The 26635-nt window shown below is 44.1% G+C and overlaps 1 long non-coding RNA gene across 1 annotated transcript; it reads left to right on the plus strand.

Annotated features, from left to right (window-relative positions):
* Positions 1–2009: 2009 nt before the first annotated feature.
* LOC135414956 (uncharacterized) lies at positions 2010–26635 on the plus strand. The gene is made up of 2 exons (XR_010430918.1): positions 2010–2807; positions 19664–26635. It is a non-coding gene; the product is annotated as an uncharacterized LOC135414956 (long non-coding RNA).

Consider the following 26635-nt stretch of genomic DNA (forward strand, 5'->3'; position numbering starts at 1 on the left):
ATAAGTATGTTAATTTTTGGGCACCACTTGTGATGTTGCTTGGCCTGGTCCTTGTGTGAACAGCAAGACAGCAGTGATATTAGGCAGTGTAGTGTAGTCTCCCCTTATACTTCAAGAAGGAAATTTCCACTGCAGAGTGATACCATGACAGCTACTTTTTCAATGGCTCTTTTACAAAGCAACAAAGAGAACAAGAATTTGCCTTTGAAGACGTAAAACTGCCCATCTGAGTGGGTGCACAGCAGTGTGGCAGCTCCTGGCATGGCAGCCTCACCCCCAGCAGCACCAGGTGGGTGCCTGGATGGCTGCTCATGCTGTGCTCCCTCCCCACAACAGACTGAGCTCCCAGATCTTATGGCCACAGAAAGTAATGGAAAATTCTGTGTTATGGAGTACATAACTCATCTGAGACCAAACTCTGCAGAGATTGCTTAGCTTGCTTCGTCTTGCAAGTCCTTTTCTGAATAGGAAAAAAAAGAAGGACGTTATTTCTCTGGAATGCTTTGATGTGTGCTATTTGTAAATCCTTTCAATTGTTTTTTCCTGTCATGAAATCCTGGAAGGCCAGTGTGTGCTTTTTGTGGGGTGTTTGCAATCAGCCGTGTCCACCTCTGTGGAATATTCCTGTCTTGTGCATGATTCCTCTCCCTCTGCTGTGTCAGAAATCAGCACAGTTGGCTGAAGCTAAGCCTTTTGAAACGATTATCAGGTTTGTACATCTGTGATTTTGGGGGTTTTTTTTGAGTTTGGGTCCTCCCTCCTGTAGTTATTACACAGAAGACTTCTCCAATTAGACTGACTGACCTAGTCACTTCTGTTGGATACTCAAGCAGTCATTGCAGCCTCCAGGAAGTGGTTCCCAAGTTTTAAAGGAAAAATGAGCCTGCCCTCTAGCTGCTGAGCTCACCCTTGTCCCCGCTTCTTTGGCTTTCCTACAGCAGGCAGGACAGAAAATCAGTTTTGCTTCCACCTCTCATGCTTCCTGGCTCTGATAGTCCTTTCCCTGCTCAGGGGCTCCAGCTGGGTTTGCCACGTGGTTCCTCTGCACAGACACACCACTATGGATTAACTGATAAAGAATGACTGTGTGACTTTAGCAAGTAGAGCTGATTCTTCAAGCCTCAAGGCAGCATTTCATGTAATAATTTCACCTGCATTGTGTTCATCATGATGAGTAACCTCTTCTTGAAGGGCAGGACTATCTTTTGTAGCCCTCAGAGTCTGGTGATGCACAGCATTCAAGGCCAGCACCTGGGTTTAAACCAGCTGCAAGATAAGGACCACACTGGTGAGAGGAGAAATTATGTCGGGGATGTCAGCACAGTCCAACGGGTTTTAGCTGTGGTAAAGCCTGGCAGTGGCCATTCACAAAACAAAGTAATTTCTCCAATGATCTGAAAGGAAAAAATGGTACATAATTTCAGAAATGTTGAAAGACTTGCTTTCAGTTTTTTGGGGCAGGGGGTTGTTTGTTTTTTCTCTAAAAAACACAGAGTTTGTGGCAAAGAAAAGAAACATCTAGCCCTTTCAAGATGGACTATTATGTTTTCAAGCATATGAAATGAAATAAAAGAAATGAATATTTGGGGAAAGTGGCTTTTTTTTATTGCTGTCTCTACCCAATGACAGTCCTGGAGATAACATGGATCAGGTCCAGATCCTTTCTTTGACTGGAGGGAGTGACCTGGACAGCCATTGCCCAGATATAATGATGACAAAATTCTTCCTTTCATAAATGTAAATATGTGCTCTGTGTCCTCTGACAGGCATTCTGGCTGGAGCTGGACTCATCCCAAGAGACCATGGTACTGGCAGTCCTTCAGGGGTTTCCACCAACCTCTTCTTTAGACATCATCTCACTTTGCTGGTAGCACTTAGGGGCTTACCAAGGCACACAGGTATTTATTAATACAGGGGTTAGGCGACCTTGCTGAGAAGGGAGCAAAACTAATCAAAATAACTCTTTTGAAGACAGAACGTTGTTCTTAACCAAAACTTCCTGATTCTTGGAGAAATGTCCTGACTGAAAGCTTAACACCTTCTGGTGTTTTTAAGGTATAACACCTTTTGTCTGAATAAAAATGGCTGTAGGACAAAACAAAAAGTAGGTGAACTGAACAATAAAATCTTCCCCGACCAATATAAGAAGTAAGGAGGAGGGAAAGGGAAAGACCACTTTAAACCTTTCTGGTTTATTTTTTTCTTGGAAAAGCTGGATTTTAACTAACATAAATTTTGTGGGAAGTGCCCACCATCACTGAATACTTAAAAGTAAAATGTACAACCTCCGCTCCACCAGATACTTGGTTAAGGTGGTGGGGCAGAGGGATAAGGCGGGGAGCGAAAGGGGAGCAGGCTCCGTGAAGGCTTTGAACATGATGGAAAACAAGAGAGAGATGTAAAGACAGGCCAAAGTGGTGGAAATTTCTTGGGGGAGTCTGAGGGTGCAATGAGGAGTGAGAACTTGCTGGGGCTGACGAGAGGGATGGGCTGTTACGGGGCAGGTTTGCAGTGGTGCCAGGGGTGTGTTACGTGTGCTGTGCCTCAACTCACTTCTTCAGCAGCGAGCTGGAGACACACAGAACACCTGGCAGAAGCGGCGTCTGTAAATCATGTTTTAAAAAGAATTTTCCACTTGGGAAGCCGCTAGGTGGCATGTGAGGTGTAGCAGAAACGAAGCGCAGCAGCAGGAGGGAGAACAGGCTCCTCGGTGGTCAGGCACGGCTGGAGGGGTCAGCGCCGGCTCGGGCATCGCGGCACAGGAGCCAGCTCCTTGCAGTAACTCCGTGTTCCAGCACGTCACAAAGGTGGGGTTGTTGTGGGGGTTTTGTTTGTTTTGTTTGTTTGGCGTTTTTTGTTAGTTGTTGTTGTTTTCCTTTAAAAAAGGAAAAGAAAAATTCAGGGTTTGTTGGGAAACAGTATGTTAACAGGGAGGAACCAGCTCACAGTTCTCCACAGAGGCCTCCAGAGGTGTGAATGTAGCCAACCACACCTTTGCAGACCATATCTGAGCCTTTACAGCTGTCACCATTTACCTCCTGCTGTGTTTTCAAATTTAAGCAGAGTATTACTTTACATGGACATTCACTGACTAGGCCTTTATCTCTGGCCAAATATATTTTATAAAGGTCACTGAACAACCACTATTAGTCTCTACCTACTCTTGCAGGGAACACTGTTAGAGCTGTTGTCCAGCTGTGTCACCTTTCTCTTGTAGTGAAACATTTAGTAATTTTTTTTGCAAGGTGGTTTTTTTGGTATGTGTTTTATTTTAATGTTCAAGTTGAACAAATTCCATTAAAGATCCCATGCAAACCCAAATGACTAATCAAAGCCGCTTATTTTTAACAATGGGTCACAAACACATCCTTGTTTCAGTAGGTAAAAGCATCTTCTACAATGATCTTTTGATTCATTCCTCCAGCGGTATTTGCAAGTAATGCCACAGAGGTCTCTTAAATTCTCTCAGAGTAGTGTTGGCATACGCCAGCTTGGAATCAACCCTCTGAATTCTGGTCCTCTGGATTGCTTGGTCATGGCACGGAATGATATTTTCTTCCAGATATCCAGCTTGCAGGAATATTTTCATTTGAAATGGAAAACTTAGGTAATCAACCGATGGAACGATGTGTTGAAATATATGAAAAATAAAGGATACTTCTACAAAAATGTGGAATCATAAGTAGCCTTGGCTATCTGTCCATAGGAGGATACAGGTTCTACCTAGTAATGAGTCCTGGTCTCTAGGAAGAGAGATGCAGAGAAGTGTTTTGAAAGGCAAAGTTGGGGATTAGGCACTGTACTTTTGCACTGTGCATCCTTTGTACAACCACCACCAACCACTCATGAAAGCTGTAGGCTGGGTGTGTGAAAGGTGAGGACAGGGACATGTTCCCACTCTTACTTGCAAAGAAAACCCAGTCCCTAATTTGATTATGAATTCCAGGGACTCATCACTAGCTCTGGAGAAGGTTTGCTGCCTTGTCTTTCTGCCCCAGACAATATTTGGGTAGTATTGGCTAGATAGTCTCCATCTGGGACATACATAGCTATCAAGGACCACCAAAACATATATATTTCGGCTACCTGAAGCCTTGAGCAGATTTATAAATGAAGCAACAATTTAGAAGTTTTGGGAAAGACTGGCTGGTTTAACTACATATGCTTTTTCAGCATAAACACCACTTAAGGCTTTTCAAAGCAAACCAACATGGCTGATGTTGCAATTTCAGCATTAGCTGTCAAAACATCCCTCTTGGTGGCTCTCCTGTTCCTGTGGTATGTGGGCCTGTGTGGCTGGCTTTTGGCTCTGCAGTTCAGAAGAATCTGTAGAACTGAGCAAAAGGATAAAGAGAATCCAGCCACTTTAAAACACAAAGCCAAACCCCAAACAAATAAGCTATTTAGTAACTTCTGACTGAATTTTTCCTTTTGTCTAAGGATTCAGGCTGTAACAATTGGGCATGGAGACTCTATATGTTTTTGCTGGTTCAAAGTGAACAGCTCTGCTGTGTGGGAGCAGTGATAGAACTATATTGTGCTATTTGATTAGCAATAAGAAAACATGCATAAAAAAAGGTGAGGTAGCATTGGGATTGCTGTGAAGAGAGACAGTGCTAAAGGAGCCCAAAGTGCCTGTCTCCAGTAATTGTTGTCTCCTGCCCTCTACTTTGTCCAGGCATGTTGCACTCCCCTTCTGCAGAGTGCTTCAGCTTATTTCACTCTGTCAGATAATGAGCATGGCTTTGGCATTTAAGTTCCTGTAAATTAAAGCACAAATTGCTCATCAACTGGTGCCCCCGAAGATGCGGTAAGAAGTAGACAAATGCTGTATGGCCTAAAGTAGAAGAGGATTTACTTTTAAACACACTTGCTTTTGACATGCTGATGCTGCGTGTTATAGCCACACAGGCACAGAGACCTTCTTGCAGCAGGAACAGATATTGAAGAAGAAACCTACATGAGGAGCACCCTAATGGAGATGTTTTCACTCTCATAGATGTCTGAGAAATCAGAAATGTGCACCATTCACTTTAGGATCAAGCCAAACTCCTGAGGCCTTTGCTGTTTAACAGAAGGGTCATAGAAACATTTTGCATCTCTGTAACAGCCTAGAGGTAACCCATCTGACCCGTTCTACAGGGTCTTGTCTACATGAACTGGGCTTCCAAACCCCCAGCAGATGGGAACGGGGGGGTTTCTGCTGTTATTGCAACACCAGTTTCCCCAAGAACTTTAGCTGATCTCTCTGGTGTTCCACTCAGACTCCTTGAAGAAAGATTGTTCTGGCCCCACTTCAGAAAAGAGTTTATTTCCTCACCAGAAGCCAGTGTCCTGATCCAACCTCAGTGATGTAAGGCACAGATAGGGAGAGGCCCTGGTCTTCGGCCTCAGGCCAGATCAGCAATGAGGACACACCTGCAGTGCTCTGTCAGCAGGGATTTTATTTTTTCTACAATTACAACAACAATTTTTTTCCTAATAATTTTCTAAAATATTGACTGAGATAACTGTCTTGCCCTACACTCTCAGCCAAAACAGATATCTGGGAAAACTTTGCAAAGTAGAGGTTGAGCCAGGGTTTGCACTTTGGTATTGCAACAGAAATGTTGCTTAGGACAGTGGGAAAAGAATGAAGTTCCTCAGGCAGTGCTGGGTTTGGGTGCCATTCCAGTGAAAGTAACTCATGATCATGTGTTTAATTTTCAACTCAAAGCTTTTAGTGCATGTTCCTCACTAAAACGTCAGCTCGGTTTTCCAGGCATTGTGTTGAGCTATGTGGTACAACCCGAGACAGCTCACTTGCAGAATGTGGAGCAAGAATCTTCAGGTCTTATGGATAGGAAGGCCCACAATTTGAAGAATCAGAATGAGATCACAATTAAAAAATATTTATATGCATTCAAATTTTTCATGTTGAATGTTGAAATATTTTGAATGTGATTGCTTTGAATGTTGAAATATCTTTATTAGACTATGAAATAAAAATGTTGTGTTCTGGCAGTGTCAAAATAGAACTTCCAGCCTTGCCCAAATGAATGTTTACATTTTTTCTCTATTAAATATCACTGAAATCATCCTGTTTTCTGGGGTTTCTGGGATTCAACACAACGGTGTTTTCCCACGCACACCACTCTGTTAGAAAATTTTCATCTCTTTCTAGCTATGACTATTGGCTAATACAGAATCAGTTAACCTACCTGCTGTACCATTTTGCTCTAAGAAATTCCCTTGACAACAGCATTTGAATAAAAGCTGCACCAATACAAGTACGTTTGAAATCTGGTTAGAAACAGATGCAGTGTGCTATGTTCTGAAAAAGCATTCTCATTAAGATAAAATCTCTTCTCTCTTTCATCTGTTACCTACTTTAATTTCTATCAAAATTTTTAAATACCTGCTGAAAAAAACTTTGTATATATATATCCACCATTTACCTTTTTTTTTTTTAACTCACCTTAATGAATTAACCTTAATGAATTAGCCTCTCAGAAGTCCATCTGGCACCTGAGGTCATAGTCATGGCATGTTTTGGGCAACTAAGGGAAGTGGAGAGGTAAGGGTCTGACATGTTGAGTGCATTACCATGTGAGCCTGCAGCAAAGCTGATGAGATCAGCAGTAGCCCAATTTCCCAGCAGCTCAGCACGGTTTTGTTTCACTATATTGGTGGCTTCTCCTGAACTTAGTCATAAAATAACTGGGTTTAGTGAGGAAACACATCTGTTTTGGCATGAAGACTGTGGACAGCCTTAAGAAGTTTTGCCCTTCCATCGATTAGTACATGTGATTCAATGTTTTACTGTAAAATTCAGGAGATTCAGATTGCAATGTGCCAGAATGGGAAGCAGTGAAGAGGAAAAGGAGGGAAGTCGAATAGTTCCAGATCCTCTGATTGGCCTTGAGTACCTCTGCCAAAATGTGGTGTTCACACTGCCCTGTATTTTCAGTTTCATTTATCATGAGACAGAAGAGCTCGACTTACACCGGGAAAAACAGTAGACTTCCTGACACTCCTCCCACAGTAAATGGAAATAAAGTCCTGACACTACTAAAATACAAGATGAAGAAGGGAAAGACTCTTCTGAGTAGTCATTCTGTAAATGCATATGTAAGAAGTGATGGAAGACAAAACGTTTTTCCACTTGGAAATGTTATTCTTTTAGGGAGCCTTATTTTCTTCCTGCGATGATGTAGTGACAACCTATTACAAACATGAACAGCACAATGAGTAGTATGTCCTAGTTAGAGGGTCAAGAACAAACCTCCTTATGTCACAGACAAAAGAGTCTTTTTGAATGCATTTATACTATCTCAGTGCAGTGATTATATTTCCTGAAAAAAATATTCTCAAGAGGTTTTCATTTCATGTTGTTTATTTTATTTTATTTTATTTTATTTTATTTTATTTTATTTTATTTTATTTTATTTTATTTTATTTTATTTTATTTTATTATTATTATTTTCTTATTTATTGTATTCTAACAGTTGACAGCAATGGTAGCAGCCATAGGATGTAATTATTACAGTTGCTGATCTGATTTTGGTTTAAGTTCCTTGGAGCCAAAACCTTTAAGAGCTGCAAACTAGGGATACTGTGGTGAGTGCTTTCCTGGCTTCCAGGGAGTGATCACCAGTGACAGCTAGAGACCCCATATACTGTTTATCAGCTTTAACATATTTTGAGTTTTGCAGGCAGTGGAGTAATAAAACACCTTTGCATGGGAAATTATTTAATATCACATGGATTGACCCAGAAATAAATCTGGCTAGCATGCAGGTACGGAGAACATGGACACTGGAAGCTTTGTGGAAGAGGTGGTTTGCCATATGCTGGAGTTTCTTTATTGCTCACCTCTAATAATATCTTTCCTTTTTTAAAAACTGGAACATTCATCCATGCTGACAGTCAAAAAAGGCACTTCCATTGCCCATTTTAGCAGAGCGTGGTGTGTAAGCATGTGCCAGACACTACTGTTATTACCAGAGGTACTATGCCAGCTCAGAAAAATTACCTTTCTGGGACTGATGCTGGGCTAAATATCCTTTGAAAAGCCTGGTTGTTCCCCTGTCACTCAAGGATGCCCCGTTCATGGGAGCAGCGTGCCTCCTACCAGCCTGACACCCAGTGCCCAGTGTGCTGCACTGGGAGTTAGTTGCTGGTCCATAGTGTACCCCATAAGAAAGGCACTCAGATTCTGTCAAGTATCATTTAGAATCCTGTTTATTTAAAGTGCCTTGGTTTCAGCTGGGATATTAACTGGTACAGTGTTGTGTTTCAGATTCAGTATGAGAATAACTTTGATAACACATTATCGGTTTAGTTGTTGCTCAATAGTGCTGATCCTAAATCAAGGACTTTTCAGTTTCCTGTGCTCTGCCAGTGAGCAGATGAACAAGAAGCTGGGAGGGAGCATGGCCAGGACAGGTGACCTGAACTGGCCAAAATGATATTCCATATCACAGAACATCATGCCCAGTAAATAAATTGAGAGAAGTTCACCAGGAGCTGCTGATCACAGCTTGGGGTGGTGAGCAATTTTATTGGGCATAATTTCTTTTTCTTGGGTTTTATACCTTTCTTTCTGTCTTTGTTCTTTCTCTTTTTATTACTATTATTATTATCATCACCATATTTTATTTTATTTCAATTATTAAACTGTTTTTATCTCAACACACAGGTTTTACTTTTTTCTGATTCTTCTCCCATTCACTAGTGTGAGGGGAAGAAGGAGGGGGAAATTGAGCAAGCAGCTGAGTCGTACTTAGTTGTCAGCTAGAGTTAAATCATAACATGGAGAAAATACTATAAATATAAAAGAGCATAGATGCATCCCTTCAGACACCAGGAACCCCGAGCTGTACACTCACCTATAGCACATCGACCCCTCCACAGAGAAGGTTTCACCAATTTGGTGATTTGAGCTGTTACAAGATTTTCTTACAAAATAGCAACTCTGCTCATCATTTTCATTGTGTCGAACAGAAAGGATGTTAGCACCACAACTTCTTGCTGCGCTTTTTGACAAAGGCGAGGCCACACTGGCAGTGCAATTGCTGGTACCAAGTGGGAGCTTGCCCACAGGATTACAACTTATGGTGAAATTTGTCCTGTGGATACAGGGTATCTCAGCTACAAGGTATCCCAGTGCACACACAGGCTAACTGCTCCGTGGGTCGCTAGCTCCTCTATGCCCGGTGCTCCTACAGTCAGGATCACTGCACCAAGGCTTCCCCGCTCCCTGCTCTCTTACAGAAGCTGTTCCAGCTGGCAGCACGGCACATGGGGGGTTCTCGAGGGGGACCTACAGCAGTGCCATGGGCTGCAGACCTGCTCCATGCCCTGATGTTATGTGCCAATTATCTTGCAGGCATACACCAGGCTGCCAGCAGTGGGAATTATGGCATAGGCATTTGGACTAATCCACTGCCTCTTGCTGTGAGATCACTGCCTTCGCAGCACATCTTTCAGCAAGGCTTGATAGGGAGGTTTAAGACACCTGTAAAGCCCTTTAGCGAGTGAAAACTGAACCTCAATTCATTGTTGTCAGACTCCTGCACGTCACTGGGCAGATGTTCTTTAAACAATGCCAGAGTTACGCTTCATTGACACAGGTGACCTAAGTGCCTTTGTGCACCAGCTGATTCATGCTGGCATGTTTTTTATTCTGCAGCTATGGTAGAAAAACCGGGTCCTGATCCCCTGTCACCCCACCCAACACTGTCATTGCTCAGGCCTCTACCAAGGGAGTGGAAAAGGCTACCAAACCAGAAAAGCAGCCCTTCTGCTCCTCGGCACTCAGGATGCACCGGTGCAAGCAGGGTGTGCACAGGCTGAGCCCTCCTGCCGACAACCAATATTTGAGCATTGATAACAGACCTGTGGTGGAGACATGGCAGGGCTAAGGCAGTGACCTCCCTGAGCACCCGGTGGATGCTTCAGAGTTTTTCTTGCTCCCTTCAGCACAAGTTGGGGAGAAAATGGCAATGTGTAAGGAGGCATTGAGAGGTGTGTGGGGACTCTGACCCATCGTACTGGGCAGGGGGTGGTGGCTTGGTGGGCAGCAGGGGCTGCCAGGACCATCCCAGGGCACTGTGTTTGCAAAACACTGGTCCCTCAGCTCACAGTGCTCTGAAACATCTCTATGGCAGAAAAACCACATTGGTCCTCCTCGCTCAGTCCTCTCACATCTGTTTGGACAGGGTAATTTCACTTTTCTCATTCTGAAAGAACTGTCTTTAAAGAGAGTTGCCTTAACCTCCACAGAGGGTTACTACAAGTTACTCAGGAACGTCTGGAGCATACAGTGGGGCTGCTCAGGCTTCCAAAACCAGATTATGGTGTCCTTTTAAAACCTGGAGGAATGTGTTCTTGAGCAGTGAGTCACCTTAACTGTGACATACTCATTTCAACTGTTTCTGCTTAAAATAGAAACTCTGAGCATCATACAGCAGCAGGAGGTGACAAGGGATGGATTAAAGTCCCCAGGAGCTTCATCCCAAGGGAAACTCAGCAAAGAGCCTGCCCAGCCCCAGCAGCAAGGAGCTATATCCACCTATCCTGCAGGTGCAACTGAGTGGGTTCCTGCCCCAGGCACATGGATCAGCATGGAAGGAAGCACTCCAGCATCACTGAAAACTCTGCTGAAGCGACCTGAAAGCAAACACTGCTTTGAACTATCCCTCACAGCTGCCAGGTGAAGCCTTGCCTGTGGTGCTTGCAGCCCAAGTGCGGCTGTGGTGTGGGAGCAGGGGGCTTCTCAAGTGATCCCACTGCTGTGCCTAGAATTTCTGCCTCCAGCCCTGACAGTGCCAATGCATCGCTGGCATGGCCTGACCTGTCCCCGTGCCCTGCATTGGGGCCACCACTCCAGCCCTGATGTGCAGTGGGGTGGTGAGGCTCCACAAGGAACCACAGCTGACTGCTGCCTTGTCAAACAGTGGAGCAAAACAACCCGAAACACTCTCCTTGCCTTTGTAACACATTTGAATCAGGGCCTAAGGTGAGAGGAAGGGCAAAGCACCATTTTGGCAGCTCTTTTTAGTCAATGAGTAAGCAAGGTCTGACAGCAATCTGCTGACCAGCCCATCATTGCTGGTGGTGTCCCCTGATTTACAAGTCCCCTGTTTGATTTCGGCAGAGGATTTGGCACTTGTGTAACACAGCCCTGCTGTTATACAACTAACTCCAGCCACACGTTTTCTGGTTTCACTTGTGACTCAGATCACACAGGAGCTGAAAGGTGCTCGCTAGCTCCTCCCAAACAGAAGTCTCACTGTGTTATTCAGGTCAAAGTTCAAAGTACTCAGACCCTTGAGCAGCAACAGCATATCAAACAAATTGACAGTAGTTAATATTTCCAGGGCCAAAGCTCACAAAACATCAGTAAAATCTGCGAGATGATTGTGAGCAACAACTTCAAAACCAGAGGCAGAACTTTCCAGACCAAAGAGCCAGTTTTGCTGGCCAGTGTCTGACAATGCTTCTTTCCCTTGTACATCCTCTTGCGCAACACTGCACGTGCAGCTTAGACCGAAAGTTTCTAACCCTAAAATCAGGCTTTATATCACATGCCTCGATGGAAGGACTTGTAATAGGCTAATCCCAAAGGTATCTAGTTCATGGAGCGCTTTCCTGGAATTTGTGCAACAACCAAATATTTCAGGCTGGTGCTTCTTTAAGCTGCCTTATGGTGTGTAGGACGTGGGTCCATGGGTAAATTTTTTGGGGGTACAAGTCCCATTTGCAGACCGACTCATAACTTTGTGCAGTCTCAAATTTTTTTGTCATGCAATGTAGGACTGAGTAATATGCCACGCAAGAAAACATTGCAGAAACAGGGGGAGATAAGACACAGAGAGAAGAGCAAACAAATCCTAGGCCCTCCCCCCCCAACTGTTTACCTGCAATATGTGTTTTTGACTAGTGGTCCAGTGAAGGTCTCTCCTGAAGTTGCTCCCGTGCTAACACCTCTGTGTCAAAGCCCATGAGCTCTCACTGGACACTCATGTTGCACCTCCAGTTTTGAAGCCCCAGCATAAATCCAGCTGGAGAGTGGGAAAACAGCACCACTTCTGGGGACTAACTCCTTTCTGGAAAACATTCTCATGTGCAGGGAATGTCCCTGGTACTTGCCTCAAAGTTACTGCAGGCCAAGAGTCTACAAAAGTTGGGAGTGGAGGGGTGGTGCAGAGTACATCACATTTTTCATCTCAGATGATGCTCTAACTGCTGGCTTGTTTGTGGAGCCAGAGTTAAGCTGGGACTAGATGCAGATTGTGGCTGAGTCCCCTCGCACTGGATTGGGGGAAAAGTAGTGCCCCAAAAGGCAGATAAAGAGGGCAGTCAAGGAGGAAACACCATGAGAAAGGTGCAGACACGGGTAGACATGGCCAGAATGATGCTGGCCTAAAGGGGACCCAGGAATTGCACCTGTGGTCACACAGCTCAGGTGTAATTCCTGGAAGGAGGAAGGCTTAATGCAAAGGGATTGTTGTGGGGCTGGGGGTGCCCGGTGCTGTCTCCCCTGGATACTCTTCTGGTCTTGTCAGCCCTGCATCCCAGAAGATCTTTGAAACATGAAATCCTGGAAAGGAGCCACCCATAACAGCCCCATAACTATGTAAGTTAATCCTTTACCCCTCTCCTCCCCACAGCCTGCAGGGGCTGACCTCTTTCTCTTGCAGTATGACAAATGCAAAGAAATCCTTCTGCAGAATTAAATTGATTGATATTTAAATCAGCAACTTTCAACCTGCAGCCCATTAAATCCCACTGTTACAAGGTAAGTAATCAACAAAAGGGAAGCCTGTTGTCAGAAAGCTTAAATTTGTCACAGGGGGATCCCACATCTGTTGGGGAAAATATGGGCCCATAAACATAAAATGGTCCACAGCCTCCCAGATGAGTGTTTACCTGTGAAACATCTGATATTTTAGTGGAACAGCATTCCTACAGAGTTAGAGTTTAGCCATGAGGTAAAAATAGCCAGAGCCAACATTTAGAAAAGTCGTTTTGCAAATTTGTAAAAAGCCATTATGCAAACCCTGTTGTGTCATGGCTGTGTCATTTAATATCATAGGGATTTAAATCTTGGCTAACCCAACTGGCCAGGCTAGTTCTTTTATAATTCTGAAGAAAAAAGTGCAAAGTCATGTGTATTCTGTGTGGGACTCTATTGTGGTGTCATGCTCTGTTGTGGTTTCTAACTCTTTCTCCATTGCTGAATTGCTTGCATAATATATTACAATTTTAATTCAGGGAGAAAAGCCTTTTGTGGCTTCCAGTGACTCAGGAAATGCTTTACCAGTAAAGTCAGGAAGGTATTTTTATTGGTGACTGAGGAAGAGGAGGAGATTAAGCCGTGTGAAGATGTTTTTATTTTCTAGCATTTATTAACAAGACAAGGCAAGGAATATGTTTGCTCTCAGAGGGATTGGTGGTCAATGCTGCAACACAATCTCATGCTGCACAAGGAAAATACTGCTGAAACCCTTCGAAGGGTGAGGATGATTTAAGTAGACCCTGCTGTTCCACCTGGTCTCATTAAATAGGGCAATAAAGCATATAAAAAGTTTTTTGGCTGTGAGCATATCTTGCCGCATCCATATTTATTGAAGATAACACAAAATTAGACAACACTAATGACACTAAATGACTCTTAGCTCTGATGGCAAATGCATATGATGAAGTAGGCACATGCTCTTTGCTGTGGTTTGCAGGTGTGGAAACTGAAGTGCAGAGGGGAGCTGCTCAAGATGACAAGAAATAACTGATAGGACTGTGACTAGGACCCAGTCCTACTTTTTTTTCTGGAATGCCCTTATGTGACATGTTCCCAGACTTTGTATTATAGATTAGCTCCAGCACTGCTGAACTTCTGACCTGGTGTGGTTCAGCCCATCCCTGGGCGCTCAAATGGTTGATCTCCTCCTGAGCTTTGGCATGAATTAGCCACGCTCCTAGTCTCTTGCTCTCTGCATCACTTTAAACACTGTGCACACATTGAGCTCCCTACAGAAGCGCCTTCATCCCTGGAAGTTATTTAAGAAAACATTCTGTAGCTCTTGTTCAGAATTGTTATAAGGGCAGCTGGGCAGGAGGTTGGATCAGCTGATTTCCTGAGATCTGCTCCAGTCCTGCATGATTTTATCTGAATTACTAAAAAATCCTGACACCCTATTTTCCTGCAGGAATTGTACTGAGAAGCCTCATTTTTTTGTGATCTGTCATCTCATGGGAGTTGTGGTGGCTCCAGTCCTTCTCTTCTAGAGCCATCACTGCTGGAACCAGCTGGAGGCCACCAGTGCCTTAGGAGGCATGTACCAAGGTTGCTGTCTAACCAGACGCTGATGGTTTGGCTCTTGTAGATGCTGGGCAGGTGTCAGCAGCAGGATTCTCTCAAGCTAAATCACAGCAGCCCAGAGTGCACTTGGTTTTCATGCAATTGGCTTTCCCAGCAGCTTAGCCAAGGTGGAAACACCAAGGAGAGAGTACAGGCACCTGCTCGGTGCCCAGATGAGGAGTGGTTGACTCATCCCTGTCTCTCACTGAAAGTCTGATGGGAGTTAGGTAAGAAAATGCTTTTGGTGTCGTGCAGCTTAATTACTTGCACAGGGGATAGCTACAAAGAATTGAACCTAGATTTCATACTAGCACCTTTTGCCAGACCATTCCCCTTCCCCCTCTCATGGAGGTAGAATGATAATATTCACATAAGGCAAACAAGTTTTTGTCCTTGGCAAGTACTGATATTCTTCACTGAGTAGTTTATCTGCTTTCATAGTTTAATTCAAATCTAAATATGAATCCAATTATTCTCAGCATCTTAGGAATGTGATTTTACTACTACTGTGAGTTTTGAGTTGTCACTACTTTGAAATCTTTTAAGTTAGAATTCTTAGACATTACACACATTTATGCCTGTCACATCGCATTCTCCCGCTTGCTTTTGAAAAGAAGGAATCATTAATGTGGTGCGGTATTTTTCATGGAAAAATATATTTTCTCTTTCTAGAATTACATTGAAATAGAGAATCAAAATTGAACCTTCATGCTTGTTTTTTTCAGTGAATTGAACTATTGTACACTATTCTCCTCTCAATACTTTGTGTTAACTTATATTTAATGCATGCCATTGTCATTTCCAAAGCTTTCTTTTTTTGCAGGAAATTTAGATGCACATCCTTGGTCCTTCAAATGTAACACATCATATTCCTACAGACCTTGGTTTGCTTTCTCTTAATTCTTCTGTTCTTTGGACGTGTCCTTTTCTGCACTTGAGAATATTTCTCATTACTCCATTGATTCCAGTTTAAAATGGTTTTCCTTCCCAATAGGGAAAACAAAAGCAAGAAAACTTGTGGTTTGAAATAAAGGCGGTTTAACAGGTGCAGGAACAAGGAGAAAAACCCCACAGGTAACACAAAGGAAATCAGTCACTATCTCCCACAAGCAGAGCAATGTCCAGCTGCCCTCTGAGCAACAGCACCCTTAGAAACTCCAAACCTCCCCTTCTTCTTCCTCTCCACAGTTTTATTGTTGACATGATGTTATGCAGTTTGGAATATCCCTTTGGCCAGTTCAGACCAGCTGTCCCAGTGGCGTTGCCTCCCAGTCTCTTGCCCACTGCCAGCCTACTAGCTGGGGGAAAGCAGAGCAAAGAAATGAGAAAGCCTTGATGCTGTGCAAGCATGTTCAGCAATAGTTAAACCTTGGTGTACTATCAGCACTGGTTTAGCACCAGCACTGTACAGGCTGCTGTGAGGAAAGCTGACTCCATCCTGGCCAGACCCCTTTCAAGCACCTGCCCAGGAGGAAGAAGGGATTTGAGTCCTTCTCCCCATGGTTACTCCTGCACTTTATCCAGAGACTTGGTCAGCTACCACAAAGGGACAGCCTGGGCAATAATAAGGAGAAATTGGGGCTCCCCGGCCTGGATGAGCACAATGACCTCCAGATCAGTGCCAGCCATGAGTGTCCTTGGTTCTCTAACATCCCTGGGATGTCTAATACCCATTTTTATGCCATCAGGCAGCTTCAGCACGAGAGTACACCCACAACCTGCCAGCACACTTCCTGGTCCTGGAAGATATCCTTTCAAATCCTCTTTTGAGGCACAAGGGAATTAAATTTGCTATGTTTACCTTAGGTAAAAGAGGTTGCTATTCAGCATTTCTGCATTTAATGAGTCACAATGCTGTGTTGTGAGGGTACTGGATTGAGTCAGTCCCTAGGTTGCCCACGCTGGAGCCATGTCTGCGGCTTTTCTGTGACACGAACACTAAGCAGCTCCTCCTGACAGCCTGGGGCAGCCCCAGTCTTCCCTGGGGGTGCAGCTGGAGGCCCAAATATATTTAAAAAATCAGTATTTGTGTGCCTCAGCCTGGTACTGAGCAGAGGTACTCCTCCAGATGACTTAGTCTGTGATACCATGTCTCTATTTCTCTCACCCATGCTCACAAGCACTCCTTCAGAAAACATCTGAAAAAATAGTGATCCATTTTTTTCTGTTCTTTCTTCCAATATCCACTGTGATCTCTAGGCTTTAAGCAGCCAATGCCCTAAAAATGTAATGTGTTATTTGTGTGCTCTCTTGAAGACACTAAACAAAGGAAGTTTTCAACTCGAAATGAAATGTGTAGTTTTTTTCTCGATCTCTTGATGTTTCAGAATGAATCTCTGTAGCCTATATCCACAAGGATAACAAAGGCAATTTCAGAGGCATGTTAATTTTTGCCAATAGCAATATGATCTGGATGTCGTGGAATCAAATAAAAGTCCTAATGTCTGGCAATAGGTCTGTTGTTTATAATACTTTCTGTTAAAGCTATAATGAGGCAGAGGGGTGAGGAGGAGGTCTGAAACTGTAGGTATTTCATAGACTGTCAAATTGCAAGATGGAGCCAGATCCATCCACATAAATATTTATATATGAGAGACAAAGCTACAGCAAATTCTTGGCTGATGGGAAGTGTCTTCCGCTGATGTGAATTTTTACAGCTTGTGCTTTCCAGCAGGGCTGTGACAATTCACTTCAGCAGAGGAGTGCTACTCTATAATTAGCTAAATCCTTGCAACAGGGACTACTGTCACCTTCCCATCAACCCTGCTCTCTGCACACAGTTGCTATTTAACCAATCATAAAAATGTCACTACCAGAGCACCTCAAGACCAAACAGAATATCTGGAACTTGGGCTCACTGTGAGGTGACAGCAGCATTAATTCATGATCTTTAGTTATACCAGATGATCAAAGATCAGCAGATCAAAGGAGACAGTTTCTTTCGCAAAATGCCGGATGCAGGAGTTGGACTGGATTGTCAAGGGAGGCAGAGTGGGAAGGAGGCAGCTGAGCTCATCCGTGGGGAAGAGGGGAGAGCACAGGGAGCAGCTTCTGCTTTCTGCCCAGGTCACTCCTGCACATGGCAGGGTCTGGGAAATTGACATTTACCCTGAGCATTGCATCTAGCAAAGCCACCTGCCAATACCGGCAAAATAACAGAAGGGTTACTGGGGTGACAAGGTCTTGGCCAAATGCCCTGTATCACATTTTTCTGGGGGCTGCAGGGGAAAGGACAAGCTTTCCCAGTCTGGCTGCAATGTAGAGGAGCTCAGTGTGATCTGTGTGATGCTGCGTGGTGCAGTGGTGGCAGGGTCCCTGGAGGGCTGGCAGCCCTGTCTTGTCCACTGCAACCTGTTGGAAAAATCGGCCAGAAGGGGCTTTCCTGGGGGCTTCACAGCCCCACGAAATTCTCAGGCAATGCCAGAGCTTGTCTGGAGGAAGGTGCCTACAGTATTGGAGAAAGGCACGGACAAGGCAAGCGACTAGAAACTGGAAACCAAAAAGATCACATAATTTCATTGTGTAAAGTGAACATAAAGCCCATTTCCAATGGACATGCAACCCTCATTATTCTTACCATAAACCAAGGAGTGGCCTTCCCTGGGAATGACCCTATAGCTCACCTCCAAGACCACAAACCCTTCACAAGGGCTCCCCTTCTCCAGGGATGTCCATACCAAGATTGTGCATGAGCACTGTGCACAGCCTCTACATGACAACCCTTAGCTTGACTTCTGGTGTGAGCTTGCTGAGGCTCTGGTCTGCCATCACCAGTGCCCTGACTGGACCTTTCAGGCAAGGACCATGGCACCCTGTCCCAACATTTTCATCCCGACAAAGCCCTTATGGAGGTGAAGGGTTTAGCTGGTCGCCTTGTCCTCCTTGCCAGGTCCCAGGGCAGGCTGTTTCTTTGGGAGTGAGTCCTATTTAAAGAGACATCACTCATCAGGAAAATCACGAGTGAGTGCTTTCTTTCCAGGAGTGGCTTTTCCTAAGGTTTTTGCAGCAGTGCTGCCTGCATGGGCTCCCACACCAGCCTGCTCATGGGAACAACCTGGGCTAATGCTGTTTTTGGCAGCTTACAGAGGATTTGATTGCTTTTGCTCTGGACCATGACTGTATATTTCTACTTTTGGTCTGGAGGATTTGCAGAGTCAGGGCAACTCCATGCACACTCAGTCCTAAGGGATGCCTGCATACAGCATCCACCTCCTGGAAGCTGCCCTGGCCACCCCTCCAGTTAAATGCATGAAGCCTCCAAAGAAGAGAACTTCAAGCTGCCATCACACACTAGTACAGTATTATTTGAGCACCAACAACTTCTTAGAAGCAGAGTAAAGGCAGTGGGGGAGGAAACATTCCCCTTGGCATCACAGCAATATGAAGAGGGGCATTTTCTATTACTCCCTGATTCCACCTTCTCGCAATACTTCTGCAACTAGTTCTTTGGCAAATAGATGTTGCCTTACTCTGTAGATTTGGCTGGGGTAGAGTTAATTTTCTTCGCAGTAGCTGGTATGGGACTATGTTTTGGAGTTTTGCTGAAAACAGTGTTGATTATTCAAGGATGTTTTCATTATTGCTGAGCAGTGCTTGCATGAAGTCAAGGCCTTTTCTGCCCTCCACACTACACCACCAGCAAGGAGGCTGGGAGTGCACAAGAGGTTGTGAGGGGACACAGCTGGGACAGCTGACCCCAACTGACCAAAGGGATAACCCATCCCATATGGTGTCATGCTCCATATATAGAGCTGGGGTAAGAAGAAGGAAGGAGGGGATGTTTCAAGTGATGGCCTTTGTCTTACCCAGTAACCATCATGCATGATGGAGTTCTACATTCCTGGAGATGGCTGAACACCTGCCTGCCCACGGGAAGTGGTGAATGAATTCCTTGGTTTGCTTTGTTTGGGTGCACAGCGGTTTTGCTTTACCTATTGAACTATCTTTGCCTCAGTCCATGAATTTTCTCACTTTTACTCTTCTGATTCTTTCCCCCACCCCACGTAGGGGGAGTGAGCAAGTGGCTTTGTGGGGATCAGTAGCCAGCTGGGGTTAAACCATGACATTTACTTTTAAGCAAACACCACTCAATTTATCAAAGACTAGCTGAAAAGGCAAAAATAGCTGAAAAGAAATTGCTTTCTGACCACAGCTTTAAGCCACCCCCTTTCTGAGTGATTTGATTGTGGGAACTCCAGAAAACTGCAAACAGAATTTCCACACTATTCTTGGAAAGGATATGTGCGTGTGTGTATGAAGTATGTGGATGTGTTTGTTTATATATATGAATATATATATGTTTCGCTTATTGTCTTTTAGGTGTGTATGTCTACAAAGAGAGAGAAAACAGCTAAATGAATGGGGACTGACTTTCATCAGCACTGTCCCTGCAGAGAGCTATGTCCTTGCCTCCCTCCAGCTGACTCCATGCCCATGTGCACGACTGCCACAGGCTGCTCCTGCCTGCTTGTGGGATGTTGTAACACCCTCACCTTATGCCACCACTCCTCCATGTGCCCTCAGATGTGCTGCACAGCCCGGTACAGCCTAGGCAGCAGATAGAGCCTGCCCAGAGATGTCTGCCAGCCAGGGCAATATACAGACCCAGAGTGGGGCAGATGTGGGGCTTTACTCAGCCCCTGTGCTCTCTGCTCTGAGGACAGGAAGAGCACTAGCCCACAGGCTGTGCCCCTCCTCCCCACGGAACCATTCCTCTCACTTTCCTCCCACACACCATGAAGACATCAACATTGTCCTACCACTGCTACTGTATTTCCACATCCATTCTGGTATGAACAAGCAACTGCTAGACAAAATTAGCAGCTCAGTTGCTCTGGGACTCTTGACATTTGACTGCAGTCATTAACACAGGCAAAGCAGCATGTCCACAGTGAGGATATCGCCATGATCTCCACCTGCAGCCCACTCTGGTTAGCAACATCTTTGAATGTACAAGAACAGTGCCAGGCCCTGCCAGGGTCTGGAAGAAAACAGTGCACTGCCAGGGCGTCCATTTGCAGCCTGTGGTACCCTGCTGGGCTTGCTCCTGGGTGTGGTGAGGACTCGTTGAGGCAGGTTCTCTCTGGGGCACAGAAAGAAAGACTCTCATGAGTCCCAGCCACAATGGCTGCACATTTGGCCCACACCATTCCTCTTCCCTACAGGGTGTCCACCAGGCTGGGATGGGGATATGGGAATCATCACAGGCAGTTCAAAATGACAGAGAACAGCTAGGTGTTCCTCTGGCTTCAAAAGCTCCTCTACATCCATCCTGAGAAGTCTTCTGTTGGACGTCAAGGACCTTGCCCTCCTGGGCACCTTTCTGCTCAGCCTCTGCTGTGGGAGCAGGGTGCTCACAAGCTGTGGAGGCCACGAGGATGTGGCTGGAGCATGGGGGCCTCTTTGCTGGGGTACATGGAAGGCTATCCACTCTAAAGCTGCCTACAGCATTAGTGGAGGCTGCTGTGCGGTGGCATGCAGGAGGAAACAAGGAAGGGCCTCACTATCACGCTGACCAGTAGCCTGGCCAGAACAGCTGCCAGTGAGGAAACCGTAGGGTCACTGGAATGTAACCAGGGATTTCGGCAGCCCCAGGCCATGGGATCCTTGGTTTGGGGGTCTGCAGGGCAGGGTCGAGCTGCATTCAGAGGGCTGGAATGGGGTCCTGGGTTGTGGGCAGGGCAGATGGGAAAGAATGAGCCCATGATGCCTTCCTGCTGCCCACCACAGAGGGAATTCGTTGTTCTGCCCCGCTGATGCCTTAATTACTGACCTGCCCATCTCCAATAATATTGGAAGAACAGGTGATCCACTGACAAATAATTAAAGGAAGGTAAAAGGATTAGTATTGCACAGCCTAGATTTATGAAAGATATTACATTCTCATTTTAGAAGTAATGTTCGATTGGTTGGATACAGTTAGATTCATGTAGGGAAGCTTTGCTTGTATTCTGACTGAGATAAAAGATAAGACAAAATTGACATTCAATCTTTGTTTTTTTCAGGAGAGATCCAAAAGAAAACAGTCATTATTGACAATATTGGGGGAATTGGTATATTACTGGCACAAGCAAATAACATGTATTTCAGTTTGGTAAAATGAAATAGAATGTATCTAGTCACAAAAAACCCACAAGTTGTGTTTTCCTGAGAAGGTGTTCTGTCTTGCAGAGCAGTAATTCTGGAAGAGATTAGGATTTACTGATAGATAATCAGCTGTAATGAAATTGCAATATGATGTTGGGACCTTTAGAATCAATGCTGATCTTGAATGTAGTCCCCTGCTTGTCACTGAGCAGGACCTCTGTAAGGTTTGTTGCCTCCACACTTGGCATGGACGCAGCTGGAATGTGCTGTCCAGTCCTGGACTTCACATTCCAAGAGGGATATAAAAAGATCAAAGAAAGTTCAATACAGTTCAACACAGACAAATACTGCCTAAAGGCCTAAAGAACCTCTTACAGAAGAGAAAAAAATCTACTTATCTTCTCTAAAATGTCTGTAAGACCCTGCCAAAGAGTTTTGGTGTTACAGGTAAAGATAAAACAACCTTCTGTATTTAGAGTTTATAAGTAAATTAAAGCAAGAAATGTTATATAATTATTTTCACTATGAGGGTAATGTTTGTCATAGATTTGCCATCCCTGGAGAAGTTTTTAGTCAATTTTTTTCTGAAAGATATCCTCAAATTCAACTGTAGTTACTGGAACTGAATCAAGAACTAATTTGGTAGAATTAGGTGAGGACTCAGGCAAATTATCTTCACTGTTCTTCCTGGCCTGATGTTTGAAGGTAATCACACAGCTCAGGCCTGTGCAAATCTGAAAATCAAAGTTTGGCTTTAGCATATTTTCATACCTTGCTGTACAATGTTTAACATCTCCGCAAATGTTACAAAGGAATGCAATTTGTTCTAGTGGCTGTAGGGCAACCAATGCACTCCTCCTCCCCTTTGGGGAGATCCAGTGCTTGTGGTACCTACTGTGTCACAGCTGCTGGCTCTGTGGCTCTCAGTATGTACCTGAGCAGCAGAACAGACTTCTACGGCATATTTAAGATATGCCAGATGTAAACTGTAGAATCGTATTCCTTATTTCCCTTTGGGAACCCTGTTGTAATCTCCAAGCCTGTGTAGTGGAATTGCAGAGGGCATCATGACTGGTCAGTTTGCAGGAAGCCAGCTGTGTGAATATCTGCCACTGCACTGTGAAGCTGGGATGAAGGGCTAGCTGGCAAATCTGGCTCTGTGTGATGAGCTCCTTGCTCCTGCACATGGCACCAGCTATCAGTGCAGTCCCCATTGCCAGTAGCCAAGGAACACTCACACTTTTACTTCATCCCTTGTCAATGTGGGTTGCATCACACTCCCATTTGATTATGTTAAAAGAAATGTGATGCTCTGATCTTTGAAGCTTCTCATGTGTTAGGAGTTTCTTTAAGGCAAATCTTTGTCATTGTCACCTGCTTCAATCTTGGGTTGCCAAATCAGTGTCTGTTGTACTTGCAGCCTTGTATGTAACAGTTTACCTGGTAGACTGTAAACAAACATTTCTTGAGAAGATTGTGTGGCTCTGCACATCACACACAGGGTCTGGCTGCATTACTGTGTCCTTCCCATGAGACCCTGGAAACTCCAGTACCACTGGAATTTAAAATAATGCTGTGACTGTGTGTGTGTTTGTGTGTGTGTGTGTGTGTGTGTGTGTGTGTGTGTGTGTGTGTGTGTGTGTGTGTGTGTACACATAGACAGATACCCATATGTTTATAGGGAGACCTGTAAATAAAAAGTATATCTACTACAGATGACATATAATATATATAACATGTAAATAATGTAATTATGAATGATAAACTTTTATATGCACCCACATCTATGTGCATGTGTGTCTGTATGAAGAGAGTGAGAGCCTATGAGTATGAGGGTACAGCCACTGCACACATGCCCATCACTTTTTCTTAGTACTTTCAGCCTGACGTGAATCCCGAGCTGCCAAAGGGCACCCAGCTGTTTCCTCAGGCATGAAAGCTTCTCATTCTGCCCAATTCAAAGCTGTCAGTACCCCTATGAGCTGCTTGATCCTGTCCTTTCGATGCACAGCAATTTAGCCTGGATAGACCCATTTCTGATGGAATAGGATATTGAGATTTCCTGAGACTAAAAACTAATCTTGAGACTAGATTTGCACAAGCAGTCCAGACATAAGAACTTTCTCCTCTGCAAGGACTATCTCTGCAAGCACTTCAAACCCACTTTTTCCTTTTAATTATTCCTTTGAGAAGACTAAGGCTTTGAAGAATTTTAGACTGAAGAGCAGAAACTAAAAATCTGCCAGTCTGTGTGACTGTGTTTAACAAAATTCTCTATTTTGACTTGGAATGCTAATTTAAAAGCAAGCAGCCAGCCAAGAGTACAAGGCATTTCTGATTATTCTGTGCTGTTACAGACAAGAAGGTTCAGGAATGAGAACAAACCAGATGTCATCACTATTGCTTAAAACTCTTCTTTCAAAGGTCACAGATATTAGAAGTCTGGTTCAGTGAGAAATGCTACCTGCTTCTACAGGCTTCTTGCTTCTTTACTGTATCATTAGGACTGTATATTCAAATACAGCAGTATTTCCTTTCCCAGCTCAGACCATTTAAGCCTTGTAAGTATACATGTTTATCCCATGTCTTGTTTCAGATTTCTTCACCACTTTTAGCAAGGTGCAAAAGTTGTTTCTGCAATGCAATTCTATGAAATCCAAGAATTGTTCTTCCAAGCCTTTTATACTGCATTTGAAAAAAAACAACAGCTATTATATCTGAACTGCTTCAGAAACCAGTCTTGGTTTATTGACTACATGATAGCAATAAAGTTGACAAAGCTTTACTTGACAAAATAAAAAATCTCTACAGCTTCATCAGATGCAGCCTCAAAAGCAGAGTTAAAAATCATGTCTTTGGGGGACATCTGATGCTTTGTTTTGTACCTTATAACCACACCACAAATTGTGTCTTCCAAGCACTTGACTTGTATAAAGGCAGAAAAACAAGACATACACAGCTGCACAAGTAAAAAGGCACCTGAGATGGTTTTGTAAGTTCTCCTTGACTGGTCTTAAGAGGTTTGTGTAGTACAGGCTATTTTTAACCATCTCTTGCTGTGTAAGGATGAACAGTGCAAGCACAGAGACGTATCTTCTCTGCAAGACCTGTGCCTGCTGCGTAGGTGTACCTGCTGGAGATGTCCTTTTGTCAGGCAGGCATGAGGGAGGCAGAGGTATTTTTAGTATTCCTACATATATATTTTCTAATCCACGAAGGACAGAATTTTGGGACAAGGACTATGTCATCCATTGAGTCACAACAATTGCCTGTAGGACAGTGTATTGTTTCCAGCCAGTGTTCAGCTTTCCATCAGTTCTCAGCAGCTCATTCCTTGGCTCTTAGTGAACACTCTGCCCCAGTATTTCATCAGAAATGATCCTCAGATATTCTCCCACTGCCATGTCACAAGACTGCCCTCAGTTCTAGTGCCAGGGGCTCAGCCTTCCCGTTAAAGGTATCACCAAAGTGATATTTCTGTGGTGTTCTGCCTTCCCTGTGTCTCCTCCAGCTTGGGGAAGAAGTCACCCCACAGCTGCAGCAGGTGTTCAGTGTGAGCCCCTCTGCTCAGCACTCCCTAAGATGCAGACAAGGTTTGCTTGTTTACACTTTGGTGCTGTTCTCAAGGCTTTCTCCCCAGGCCAGCTCAGGCTCTGGAGAAGGAGAACATCACACACAAACTGTCCCTAATGACTGCCCCATCATCCTTCCCTCGCAGCCAGGGTGGTGCTGGGCTGAAAGTGAACATAAGGTCCAGAGGAGGGTTTAATGCACTGTCCCAATGCCCAATAACTGGATTAAGCAGGGCAGTTATCCTTCCACCCATAGATGTCCTACAACCATTGTCCCTCCAGTCCCCGTCTCCCGATATTTTGACTCGGCCCATCAAATCTCTCCAGTGGATGCTAAATCCCACCCTGTTTTTTTGTTTCTTTACTTCCCAGACGATGTTATTGTGGGTGGAAAATTATATTTTACCTCCCCTTCTGCCCTTCCAAGTTGGATTTATTTCCATTTGCTCTTTTTGGTGGCCAAATTGCAGTCCAGGGATCCTTCTCCTCTCCCCCCTCATCTTGCACCTGTCTTCAAAATTATTTCTTCTGATTTAAGCCATTCTTGAAGGCACTGATTTTGTCTGCAAAGAAGATTGCAACAGAGATTTTTGCACAGCTTATGTCAGAATGTAATTTAAATAATGGCTGCCTTTCCTTGGCACCAGGTGATGCTTCATGGGACTGAGCTTTCGAATGCAGAACTTGGAAGGATGAAATATAGCACTAACCTTTAAGGCTTCTCCAGAAACTCAAAACATGGCACTGATCAAATGTCAAGAGCACTGCTCTTAGATATTTTATCAGGGTTATATTAATTGAAATCCCAAGCACTTTGCTACATATGCTAATCGACAATGTATCACTGAATCAAATCATTATCTAATGATTATTACTTATGCATTATTCTCCAGATGCATACTTTTGAATGACATTTATTTGAAAATATAATCAGGGATATGTGCATGCCTGTAGTATACAGCTTTGGACTCAGCCACTTCAGTGTGCATAAACAGAAAAATAGCTAAGTTGGATTTAAAAGTACTTTGAAACGTTTCTCTTCTGAGAATCAGGAGCCACATTCAGGACCTGCTTCAAAGAAGTCCTCAAGACCAGGGTCAAAAGCCAGACTACTTTGGTACTGAGCCATACTGAGCTTAGTAAGGTCAGGGAAGAGATTGTATGACATACTTCTAGTCTGGGAAAACCAAACTTGATCAGAAGGTATCTGTATTCCTGAATGTTTGTATCAAGTATGACTACATAATCAGGTTATCAGCCCTTGTGCAGTCCTAAATTAGCAGATCATGTCTGTATATGCTGATCTTAAGCTTGCACAATTCTTTTGGCTTAAAGTGGCTACTTAAACGTATGAAGTTAAACAATCCTGTGATTGTAGTCTTCACAGGAGTTTTGCAAGGCCTTTGTTCCAAAACTGGTTTAATGCAAGTGGGTGCTTGAGCCCCAACTGGATCTTGAACCTATTCTGCATGTTCACACTTTTGTTGTACAATGTTTCCTACTGCCACAGGTAAGAGCACTGTTCACATGAGCAAACCTAGGGATAGATTTCATCTGGGAGAGTGTCAGGAATTGAAAAATGTGTTTACCTTGTGTAACACTGTCTTCAAATAAACATCAGTTGAAAATGAAA

The sequence above is a fragment of the Pseudopipra pipra genome, chromosome 5 (assembly GCF_036250125.1).
Source record: "Pseudopipra pipra isolate bDixPip1 chromosome 5, bDixPip1.hap1, whole genome shotgun sequence".
In the NCBI taxonomy this organism is placed as follows: Eukaryota; Metazoa; Chordata; class Aves; order Passeriformes; family Pipridae; genus Pseudopipra; species Pseudopipra pipra.